Here is an 11,931-nt window from a genome sequence, read left to right as displayed (position 1 = left end):
GTGGCCCAGCCCCATTACAAATCTAAACCCCAGTCAGCCTGAACGTAAGGGAAGCGCCTCACTGTCATCTTAGCTTTAGCGAGTATGCCTTACCCTAGAAAACAGTACCTGCCAGCCTTATCAGGAAACCTCCGACCTCCCAGCCAGCCGTGCCGGTCTCCTGATGGCTCTCTTCTATTCACCCTTGGCCAAAAACCCCTCAGGAAGAGTATGCCCCTCTGCTCATGAGGCACTGTCCTCCCCGACTTGTGGATCGTTTTCCCCTTGAATAAAAGGCATCAAACTTGTTACTAAATTATTTTTGTTTCTGACAGTATAAAAATGGAAAAAATGTCAATTACACCTAACAAAGATGATAAGAGAAGTAATGGTGAAGTTTAAGGAGGAAAAGTGGCTGAGGCTTCTGCCCCCTGAGCCTTCCCTGCAAAGAAGGGACAAGGTGGCAGTTTCCGTGATTGCTGAGACAGGTGACTTGGGAAAATGAGCCCACCCAGTAGGAGGGAGGTGGGGCAGGGGATGGGCCTTGAGCACATGGAGAAATTTCGCCTGAGAATCTGTATTTTTTAAAGCTTCCCCAAGGATTCAGCTGGGGAGGTCATCCATTAGTAGCGACAGTGAGCCAGCACCACCATCTGCCAGGTCTCAACTCCTCTCATTGCTATGTAAGCCCACGGCCTGCTCACAGGTTCTCTTTTTCAGGGACATGGCTGTAAAGTAGAATAAGAAAATTTGCAAAATTAAAATTAATGAATTTTAAAAATTGTTATTCTATTACAGTTGTCCTGATTTTTCCCTCTTTGCTTTCCTCCGCCCAGTCCTCCCCCTGATCCCACAGTCAATTCCCACCCCGTTGTCCGTGTCCATGGGTCATTCACACATCTTCTTTGACTAGTTCCTTGCCCTTCTTTCCACAATCATCCCCCTCACTCCCACCCCAACTGTGGTCAGTTTGTTCCATGTTTCCATGTCTCTGGTTCTATTTTGCATGTTAGTTTATTTTGTTCATTAGATTCCTCTTATGGGTGAGATCGTATGGTATTTGTCTTTTGCCGCCTGGCTTATTTCACTTAGTGTGATACTCTCCAGTTCCATCCATGCTGTTGTAAAATGTATGAGTTCCTTTTTTCTTTCTGCTGCATTGTGTAGATGTACCACAGGTTTTTGATCCACTCATCCACTGATGAGCACTTAGGCACTTGGCTATTGTAAAATAGCACTACTGTGAACATAGGGATGCATAAATTCTTTTGAATTGGGGTTTTGGGATTCTTAACGTATATTCCCAGCGGTGGAATTTCTGGTTCAAAAGGCAGTTTTAATTTTAGTTTTTTGAGGAAATTCCATACTGTTTCCACAGTGGCTGCACCAGTCTGCATTCCCACCAACAGTGCACTAGAGTTCCCTTTCTCCACATTCTCACCAGCACTTGTTGTTTGTTGATTTATTAACAATAGCAGTTCTGACAGGGGTGAGGTGATATCTCATTGTGGTTTTAATTTGCATCTCTCTGATGGCTAGTGATGTTGAACATCTTTTCATTAGTCTATGAGCCATCTCTACACTTAACTTTATGTCAAATGTAACTCAGTTCATGTTTTGTTATACACAAGTTATATTCAAGGATTTAAACTCTGTTCTTCAGTTTCTTCTATACAATGGATATATAACAATAGTACTGAATCTTTTGCATATGTGATTTTTTTAATCCTCACTTGACATTGGTGGGAATAAATGTGATGTTATATGTAAAGTACTATACAAGAGCCCTGGTACACAGTATGACAGTATAACATTATGAACAATGTTATTACTGATAATGAAGATAATGACAATGAGGAGGAGGATGAAAGCATACATTTCCCATGTAACAGGTTGAAGAATTCTCTGTATACTAAGCACTTATGACATTGATATTCCTCTCTCTAAAATACAGTGGCATGCAATTCTCAAGCCAGTATATAGCTCTCTGTAAATTGTCTCCTGCCTGTATGGCCTGGTATGGAGAGTGTGTGGTGCTCTCAAATCACAAAGTGCATCAAGAACTTTCAGATCCATAATCTTCCAGAAAGGCAACTAGGGCAGAGCAATGTAATGTGGAGCACTGGAGGAGTACAGCTTGAGTCCTTGTGATTTCCAACAAGTCCTTTAACCATTTTTAGGCTCACTTTGCTCACTAATGATCAGGAGAGAATTCCTGCTTTGTGGAATCTAGTCTTATGGGAACCAAAAGGAGGCTTGTATGTCAAAGTGCTAAACCACAATGCCAACACGCAAATATCTGATTTGCCCTTATTTTGGGAGCTAAGGAAACCGACATTGACAGAAATGACCTGACATGTGCACACTCTCTCAGCTTACAAGAAAGAGAGTCAGGACAGGAAATTGGGTCAGCGTGCCTTCCTTCAAACATCATAGCTTCCTGAACTGCTAACATTCCCTGCAGGCTCTTTACTTAATGGCAGAGGCAGAGTAGGGAAAGACTCAGGCCACACAGACTCCTGTGGTCAGGGTTTGTAAAGCAGATTTGGTCAATAGATCACTGCATTCTGGGACCCACAGGTCAGGCTTAAGCGTGGTTCCCTCTATCAGCCTCTGTAGCAAGCCAAAGCCATAGGGGATATTTTGCTCTTTGCTACATTCCTATTTATGCTAGGGTTGTGAGGTGCAGTGGGGCCTAAGTTTCCTTCTGATGCCCTTGAAGCCTCTATGAGTTGGATAATTTATTTCTGCTTGAATTTGAGATAACAATAGCTACTATTCTTGAGTGTTTCATATTGGTACTTTACAATCACATTATTTTATTCAATCTCACTACAGCTTTCTGAGGATGTAGGTGCTATTATTATCCCCATCCTTCAGGTGAGAAAATTTAGGCCCTCACAGGTTAGCCTACATTGCCAAGGTCACGCACCTACCTATGTAGGCTGTCTCAGAAGCCACTGCGCTTAATCTCCCCATTGTTTCTTGAGAAATGGCCGGCAGACCACATATATCAAAATCATCTGATGTCCATTTCCTCCCCCAACCTACTAAACTGGATGGGGGTAGATGGAAACAGGGGAGCCCAAGAATGTGCATTTCAATAAGGTCCACAGTTGATTCCCATGACATCCAAATATGAGAACCACAGCTACACTCTCCAGTTTTCTAGATGCATTCTGTCAACCGACAGGCAAGGAAGAGAACAATTTAATCCAATACCGAAGGAACACATCTTTGGCATCATTGTACCAAAGCAAACGCCAAGTTCCTTTTCCCTTACAATTTCCTGAATAACCTACATAGCTTCTCTTTAGTGGGTCTGAGTGGGACAAGGTTGTTCCTGTTGATTGACAAGGATTTTAACATGAATATTTAATGGCAGGGCAGCCAGTACACTTGACTAATGTAATATTTCAAGCTCTGCTTTCATACTGAAGGGATTTGCCCTCCCTTAATGCATGTCTACATCCTGTCCCAGTCCTTCCAACAGCATTTTCCACACAGATAATGCCAGTTCAGGGAGCCTCTTGTTCCCAGCTCTTCGTTTCAGATACCACTCACTCTTATCTCAAGATAAGTTTTTTGTTGTTGTTGTGCTGATGAAATGCCACCAGGCACTGTCTTGATTTTTATTGTTTCCTATCCAGGCCCTCCATGCTTTCTTGGATAAAACCCATTGACAGAATTAGCTTGGCTGATGTCATTCAGATGAATCATTGATACATTACCATCGTATCTCTATATCTACCTCTATTTCTATATTTCTCCTTCCAGCTTCTGATGTTTCCCAACATGCAAAATATTTGAGTCAAATATTGTACTTGGGGTTTATTTAAACCAAAGGGAGGAACAAAGGACTCTGCCATCAAGATGTACAATCTTGTTTGCTGTATTTCTGAAAATTCTCGAACAGTGATTTCATACAGCTAAGATTATATACAATGGTGAAAGATGAAATACTTTCCCCCTAAGATCAGGAACAAAGCAAAAATGTCTCTACTTGACCCTTCTGTAAAGCAAATAAATAAGTGCATTCAGATTGGAAAGAAATAGTTAAGACTGTCTTCATTCACAGATAGCACAATTTTGTATGTAGAAAATCCCAAAAGCTCTATAATAAACTACTAGAATTAATAAACAGGTTAAGTCACAAGATATTAGAAACATACCCATTATTACTATACTACTGCTGCTAATAAAACAACCACACACTGTTAAACCTGTTTTACTATCCGAGCATTTTTTTGCCATTACATAATTAAACAGTTTTTAAACCAACAGAAAGAACAATGTATTAGAAATTGTCATAGAGATAGTGACAGAATGCTGTGGGAGAATTGAAGAGGAGCACAACCCAAATCACCCTTAAATTCTATATTTCTTAGAGTGACTTAGAACTCACAGAAAGCTATTATTCTCATCATTACAGTTTAATTACAAGGAAAAGATATGGATAAAACTCAACCAAAGAAAAGACACAAAGAGCAGAGTCTAAGAGGGTGTCACAGGCGAAGCATCCATTTTCACTCCTCTGTGGAGCCAGGATGTGCTACTTTCCCAGCATCAAAGGATGGCAGTGAGCATGGAGTACATTCCACCTGCCAGGGAAGCTCACTTGAGCTTTGGTTTCCAGAGTTTTCATTGGGATTTTATTACATAGTCATGACTGACTGACTGATTCATTGATTGCCATGTGGGTGCCCTCAGTCTTCAACGGTACTGCACGGTCCAAAGCCCTGACCCTAAGTCATATGAACAGTCTTTCTTGTGTGGCCAGCCCCTACCCTAAACTAAGATACTCTTACAACAAAGTACCTCCCTGAAGCTGGGGGCAAAGGCTAGACCTTCTCTTTAGATGAAGCTAAATTCTTTAGTACACAGGACCTCATCCAGATTTGGGAGCCAACTAAGATTTATAGAGTTATACTTAGGACTGAGATAAATTGAAGTCTGTGGAAGAATCTGGCAAAAGCCACACTGGGCTGATCTGTTACTATTATTTTATATGTTTTTAAAAGGAATAATATTCTTGAATATTTAAATATTAATGGCAATGATTTTTACCCTTAGACTTTTGTGTCATCTTGTCCACTTCTTTCTTCTTTCCCTGCTACCTCCTTATGAATGTTTCACGTTTTCCCAAAATTAGAATGTTTTTAAGAGTTGTAAGAAAAACTGAAATTTTACTTGGAAGGAAGTAAAAGAATGGCCAAAATCAGGTTTGGATTTTGTCTGTTTTCAGTAATCTATGCTTTAGTATACTCGTTTATTGCTGTAGGTAATGAAAAGTTGTCTGAGGTTGGTTTTTGTAAATGCTTAATTGTACCTGATTTTTACAAGGTAGTCATTTAGCAAAAGAACTGTCCAAATAATTCCTTATTTCAGCAGTAACAGGCGAGAAAAGAAGACCTAATCCTTGAACTATTTACTTAGATGAACAGAAATACCCTTTTTTGAAACAATGGATATGTAAGATTTAGCCATTAAAGGGTTAGGGTAAAATAAAAATCCTCTCAGTAACAGTGGAAATCTGAGAAAATCTTTCAAGGAAATTAAACACTTGATCAAAAAGAGAAAAGGGTTATTGGTGAGAGCTGAGATTAAACAGCAGAGTTGTCTGAGAAGAGACCTCAATTATAAGAAGCAGGCAGTTAATAATATCCTCTCCGGGATCTGCTTTTCCTCAAGCCATCTCTTTGGGGAAATACGATAGTTTCATTTTCTTTTTGATAATATAAGAAAAGTGTCTTACCTTTAAAAAATGTGAAGAAAACTTTAAAATTAAAAAAATCAAAACCAAGAAGAAACAATTTAGAAGTGTATTTCCAGTATAAGAGAAAGTACCACTCCAAATCAGGATCTAAGACATTTAAAAAGTATACTTCCATTTAAATATTATTAAAAGCAAATAACGGCAATGCACACTTCTTGAATGAGATTAAGCACTTCCATCATTTGAGCACTTTGGCTTATAAAAACACACAAATCTCTGAACTGAGTCATTTATTTGAATCCTATCTTTCTTAGTAACTCATCACATGAACCTGAGGAGAAAGAACCACTTTCCCATGCTGTATTTCTCTGTTGGAAAGAATGAGAATGATGTAGTCAAAATAATACCATCATTATCATAACCTACCATCACCACAACTACCACATATTAAGTGACATCATACCTATACTTTTCATACTTAATTTAATTCAATTCTTAGTAAAAGCACTAAAGGTGAAAGTATTATTATTACTCACTTTATAGGAAAACCTAGCACTCAGAGAATTCATGGAGTCAGTAAACAGCAGAGTTAAAACAGTTCTGTGGGGCTTTAGCTGCCCCTACTCTTTACCCCTGCCCCTGTGGTTCAATTGTTTAGCATTTCCTATGAACAACTGCATCTGTATTGCAGCCTGTGTCCAGGACTGACACTCACCATGCCTGTGCTCAGGGTTGGCTCAGTGCCTGGAAAGACAGCAAGGGCCTGCCATGTCTATATGCCTAGGGCTAACAGAGGACAGGTTCCCACAACTTGATGGGGAATGGGCCATGTAAGGCAGATCATCTTAACTCGGCTATAAAGGTATTTTTGATTTATCCAGGTCCCAGAAGCAAGTTGACTAATCCCTGACCTGGGCTGAATTAACCATTTGGTCCTGGTCCAATTCCCTTTCACACTCTATTCCGATACCACATGTCAATAAAAGGTATTTAATACTTCATAATATTCAAAGTTCTAATATTTCAAGCCTAGCATACTTTCTTTCTATTACAGCATACTCCCTTTCAGGTAAGTATACAAACACAAAATATTTCATTGATATATTTAGTTAGAACTCTGATTGAATGAGACAAAACCCAATTTTTGCCTAAGAAAACAAATAAATCTATTATTGACTCACATAGTGAAATCATGAGAAGGGCCAAATCAAGCTGGTCTGAGGAAAGGCCGAGTCCAAAGGCTGTAGCATCATCAGGATTGACTATTTCTTCAAGGGAGGCACCGGTGGCTCCAGACTCACACCCTCAGAGGACCACAACCAGAAAGAAGGAAGTGTGTGTGCATTTCTGTAGCTCCCCTTTGGCAAATCCTGGGAAAGAGCTGTGACACCGTTCCAACACAGATCATGTGCCAATCTTTTGGGCCAATCACTGGGGTCAGGGAGGCAGTCATATGAGAAGATTGCTGATCCCATTTAGACCACAGGGTTAGAGTGCAAGAAAGAAGGCTTGTTCCCTTAAAGAAGGGGATGATACCAACGTGGACATCAGGTGAATCACTGCCAGCCTCCCAGGCCTAGTCTGCCAAAGGGCCATATTTGAAGCAGGGGTTAGGTTTTCAAGTCAGCCAGAAGGTGCAACATCTCATATCTCAAAATCATCCTTGAAATTTTTCTAAAATGGATATACAGCCCTAATTTTTAGTCATAGAAGAACTGAAAAACACTGAGCTTGATTAAAGAAAAGAACAAAATAAAGGTCTCCAAGTGGATGTTTGGGCATTCAAATGAATTGCTTTTTTTTTTTTTTAAAAAAAGATTCTATTACTTGATTTTATTTCATGCTAGGTGGCGGGCACAAAGCAATCCTCCTTAACAAAGTTGACAATTAGCTTCACACAGAACATTTTCAATAATGCACATTGAAAAAAAGTATTCTTACAAATTATTCTGCAATCCAAATACACAATAGCTTGGAAAAAAGTGTTTAGATAACAAAAGCCAATGTAAAAAGACAGGTTAAAATATCTAGAATAGTACAAGTTTTATATAGCCGTGATTTTACAGTTCTCTTACTGCGTTATCAATGTCAGAAATCTGTTCCTTCAGCTGGCTCCGTTGCTCAAGATTTCAAGAAATATCTTTTCTTCCTCGTTTCATTTAACCTCTGGATCCAGCCAATATTATCTAATATCAGTTAGGACTTTTCCTTCAAAGTCCTGAATGCTGACATACCTCATTTTCTCAATCTGAAACATGCTATCATCTCTGCTGCTGCTGCTCTGCTTAGAAGATGACAGGGCTCTTGAAGTTTCACCAGGCTTTTGCTTCTTTACAGGTATTTCCGAAGTAACTTGCTTTTTCCTCTTTAACTTTTTGTCAACTTCACTGTCAGAATTGCTGCCAGAAGAGCTTGAAGAAACAAGTTCCTTTGATTAAGGTATTTGCTCCATGCCTGCTCCTGAACAGCCCCGTGCTCACTCACTTGCAATTCACCCAAATGAGCTGGCTTTTATGACAATAATCACATCCCTTTCCCGAGAAGAGGAGATACAGACAAAATTCTAAAAAGTTTCCTCTTTAACCATAGAGTACAATTCATTTTTTTTTTAAGTTTAGTTTATTGATTTTAGACAGAGAGAAAGAGAGACAGAAGGAGAGGGAGAGAGAAAGAGAAACATAGACTTGTTGTTCCACTTCTTTATGCATTCCTTGGTTTCTATGTGTATGTGCCCTGACCGGGGATCAAACCTTGGCATATCAGGACAACGCCCTAACGAACTGAGCTGCCTGGCCAGGGTGGGTACAATCCATTTTTTTTTAAATATGAAATTTATATTACCTTAGTGCATATCAATAAAATCATTTGTTTTGACAACGGTATGTGAAAGTGTATAGCACAGGGTCTGATTAGAGAAAGTACTCACCAAATGTCTACTAGGTTTAGATCCAAACTGTTCTTGAAAGCAGAAAGAAGTTTTTGTTTGGCTTGGCATTTCCTGTTGTGGCCCCTCCAAACAGCAACCATTTCCTGCTAACTCGGGCTTAGTCTCCTGACTGTCAATGGAATCACATGTTGCAGAAGTTTCTTACTGTAGGGGTTTTGTGCCAGGAGAGGCAGCAAGAGTGTTATGAAACACACTAGGATGGTTTGAGGAGCCTGAGTTCTCTATGGAAATTAGCCATGAAACTTAGGCAAATCTTTTTAGTTCTCTGGGCTTCAATTTCCTCATTGGCAAAACTCGGATGCTAATCCCTCCCTACCAATAAAGCTGTTGGAGGGGAATTAGATTAGAAAGCACATAGCTAACAAGCTAGCTCATATCAAGCACTGAAATAATGGAGTTTCTTTCCTTTCTGGGAAAAGACTATATATATTGTGCCAGACCTCGGGACAGCAATACCCAAAGAGAGTGTGCAAAACCCAGGGACATGCCTGGCATGAAATGGTTAAAGCAGCAACTGGCTTGCAAAGAGAAAGATGGGATGCAGTTCTTCACTGCGCTTTTCTTAGACAAGCAGAGCTAGCTTCTCCCTGCTTCTCTGAAGTTGCCAAATTATTATTTTCAAATATATTGAGTTGTGCTCATGCCTACTGAGAAAAAAAATCAGTTTTTAAAACTTTGGATTTATATGTGTACATGTGATGTGATGCTGGTGAAGATTCTCAGCTACTGAGCTGGGAAAGCATGTGATTTTAAAAAGCATTAGGGACACATTGCCGACTCTTGCATATATTCATTTATTGATTCATTTATACTCTACCACTTGTCTTAGAAATAATTTTTTAATGTTTCACTGTTGGTAGTTGAGTTTGTTCCTTTTCCATCACTGGTATTAGCCTCTTTAATCTTTCCTCATTGATTGCTTCAAAATAATTTACTGTTGTCCATTCTAGTGTAGCTCATGTATATATGTTTAATGCATGTTATGATTATGAGTACCCCTTCTGGCCCATAGAAACTCAAGTAAAGCACAAATATTCATAACAAATGGCCCTTGGAAAATACCTGGCCTGGAGATCTAAGCCAACATGGGAATAACTTGATGTAATTCAATCTCTTGGAAACAATGTCTAATATAATTGCCTTAACTTTATGTTACTAATTGGTTAATTCGGATAGAAGTAATTTTTTATAAGTGTAAATGAGAATCCTATAATGACTTTACAGAGGAGATTAGGTTATTCCTTTCATTTTAATGGCCTTTCAGGACCCCAGGTCAATTGCTGCTGAAATACAGTGCTGCCCAGTAATCTAACACCCAGGCTTAATGAGTTTCTTGGGGAAAGTATTACAAGATGGCATAGACCTAACCAGCAACCATCATTTTTAAAAACATATATTATGTGATATTTATTATCTTGGGCCATGCATTCCCTATCATTGTATATCATCTCTGAAGTACATGATCATTATATATGTTAAAACACCTACACACTAAGCAAGGTCCAACATGGAACTCCAAACTGTACTGAGATCATATCACAATGTTAAGTGATAACTTACTGTATTTCTATTTTTTTGAGGAACCTCCATACTACTTTCCACAATGGCTGAACCAAATTACATTCCCACCAACAATGCACAAGGGTTCCCTTTTCTCCACATCCTCACCAACACTTGTTGCTTATTTTCTTTTATTTTTCATTTTATTTTTCATTTACAGTTTGCATTCAATATTATTTTGTATTACTTTCTGGTGTATGGTATAGTGGTTAGGCAATCATATATTTATAATGTGATCCCCCAATGTTTCTAGTGCCCACCTGGCACCATACAGAGTTATTTTTTAAAAGATTTCATTTATTTATTTATTTATTTTGAGAGAGATGGGAAGGGAGAGAGTAAGAGAGGGAGAGAAACATCAGTGTGTGAGAGATAGATGCATCTACCAGTTGCCTCTCGCCTGACCCCAAACAGGGACCTGGCTAACCAGCCAGGCATGTGCCCTGACCAGGAATCAAACAATAACCTTTTGGTTCACAGGCTGGTGCTCAATCCACTGAGCCACACCAGCCAGGGCAAGTTAGTACAATATTATTAACTATATTCCCTATGCTGCATTTTACATCCCTATGCTTATTTTGTAACTATAAATTTGTACTTCTTAATTATGTTTCAGTCTAATTCATTTTGAGTTAATTTTTCTCATGTAAAAGAACAGTCCAATTTCATTTTTCTGTGTGTAGTTATACAATTTTCCCAACACCATTTGTTGAAGAGACTAGTCTTAATCCATTGAGTGTTCTTAGCTCCCTTGTCAAATGTTAGTTGATCATATATGTAGGAATTTATTTCTGGGTTCTCTGTTCTGTTCCATTGGTCTATGTATTTATTTTTATATCAGTACAATACTGTTATAATCACTATAGCTTTGTAGTATACAGGGTGGGGCAAAAGTAGGTTTGCAGTATGGAAAATAATACATGAATAAACTCTATTTCGCATACTCACAACTGCAAACCTATTTTTGCCCAGCCCTGTAGTTTGCAATCAGGAAGCACAATACCTCCAATTTTCTTAATGTTACTTTGGCTGTTCATGGTCTTTGTGGTTCCATATAAAGTTTAGGATTGTTTTCTCTATTTCTGTGAAAAATGCCATTGTAATTTTGATAGAGATTGTTTTGAATCTATAGACAGCTTTGGATAGTATGGACATTTTAACAATAAAAAATTGTTTTGATCCATGAATATGGATATATGTCCATCTGTTTGTCTTTGGCAATTTCTTTCACCAAAGTCTTTCATCAATTTCTTTCCATAATTTTCAGTGTACAGGCCTTTCACTTTCTTTTTTCTTTTTCTTTTTTGCCTTTCGCTTTCTTGGTTAAATTTATTCCTAAGTATTTTATTGTTTTTAATGCTATTGTGAATGAGACAGTTTTATTTCTTTTCCAGATTATTTCATTGTTTAGGCCTGGTCCAGCTCTTAAAGCCATGCCCTGCCCATTATGCCAGATTGAGTACATGTAGTCATGCCTGCTTCCTGTCGGAACCATGGGAAAGGCCTGTAGTTCTTACTTTTCCAAGAAAACTGCCTTTTTGAACTGCAAACATCACACTGTCCCTTTATTTCTTTCCTTTCATAGCAGAAAACTGAGGGTTTATCAAAAAAGTAGAAGAAAGAATCACTAAATTTTTAAAAAATATTTTATTTATTTATAATTAGAGAGAGGGGAAGGGAAGGAGAAAGAGAGAGAAATATCAGTTTGTGGTTGCCTCTTGTATGCCCC

The 11,931-nt window shown here is 38.6% G+C and overlaps 1 long non-coding RNA gene across 1 annotated transcript; it reads right to left on the bottom strand.

The window, feature by feature from the left end:
• Positions 1-375: 375 nt before the first annotated feature.
• LOC150015254 (uncharacterized) lies at positions 376-8,746 on the bottom strand. Its single transcript, XR_016509982.1, has 3 exons — positions 8,622-8,746; positions 7,930-8,106; positions 376-707 (listed from the first exon to the last, which is right to left on the bottom strand). It is a non-coding gene; the product is annotated as an uncharacterized LOC150015254 (long non-coding RNA).
• Between the last annotated feature and the right edge of the window lie 3,185 nt (positions 8,747-11,931).

The sequence above is a fragment of the Furipterus horrens genome, unplaced genomic scaffold (genome assembly GCF_987537825.1).
Source record: "Furipterus horrens unplaced genomic scaffold, mFurHor1.1.pri manual_scaffold_3, whole genome shotgun sequence".
NCBI classification, from domain to species: Eukaryota; Metazoa; Chordata; class Mammalia; order Chiroptera; family Furipteridae; genus Furipterus; species Furipterus horrens.
The sequence above is the reverse complement of the archived record's forward strand: the minus strand, read 5'-3'. Positions and strand labels throughout refer to the sequence as shown.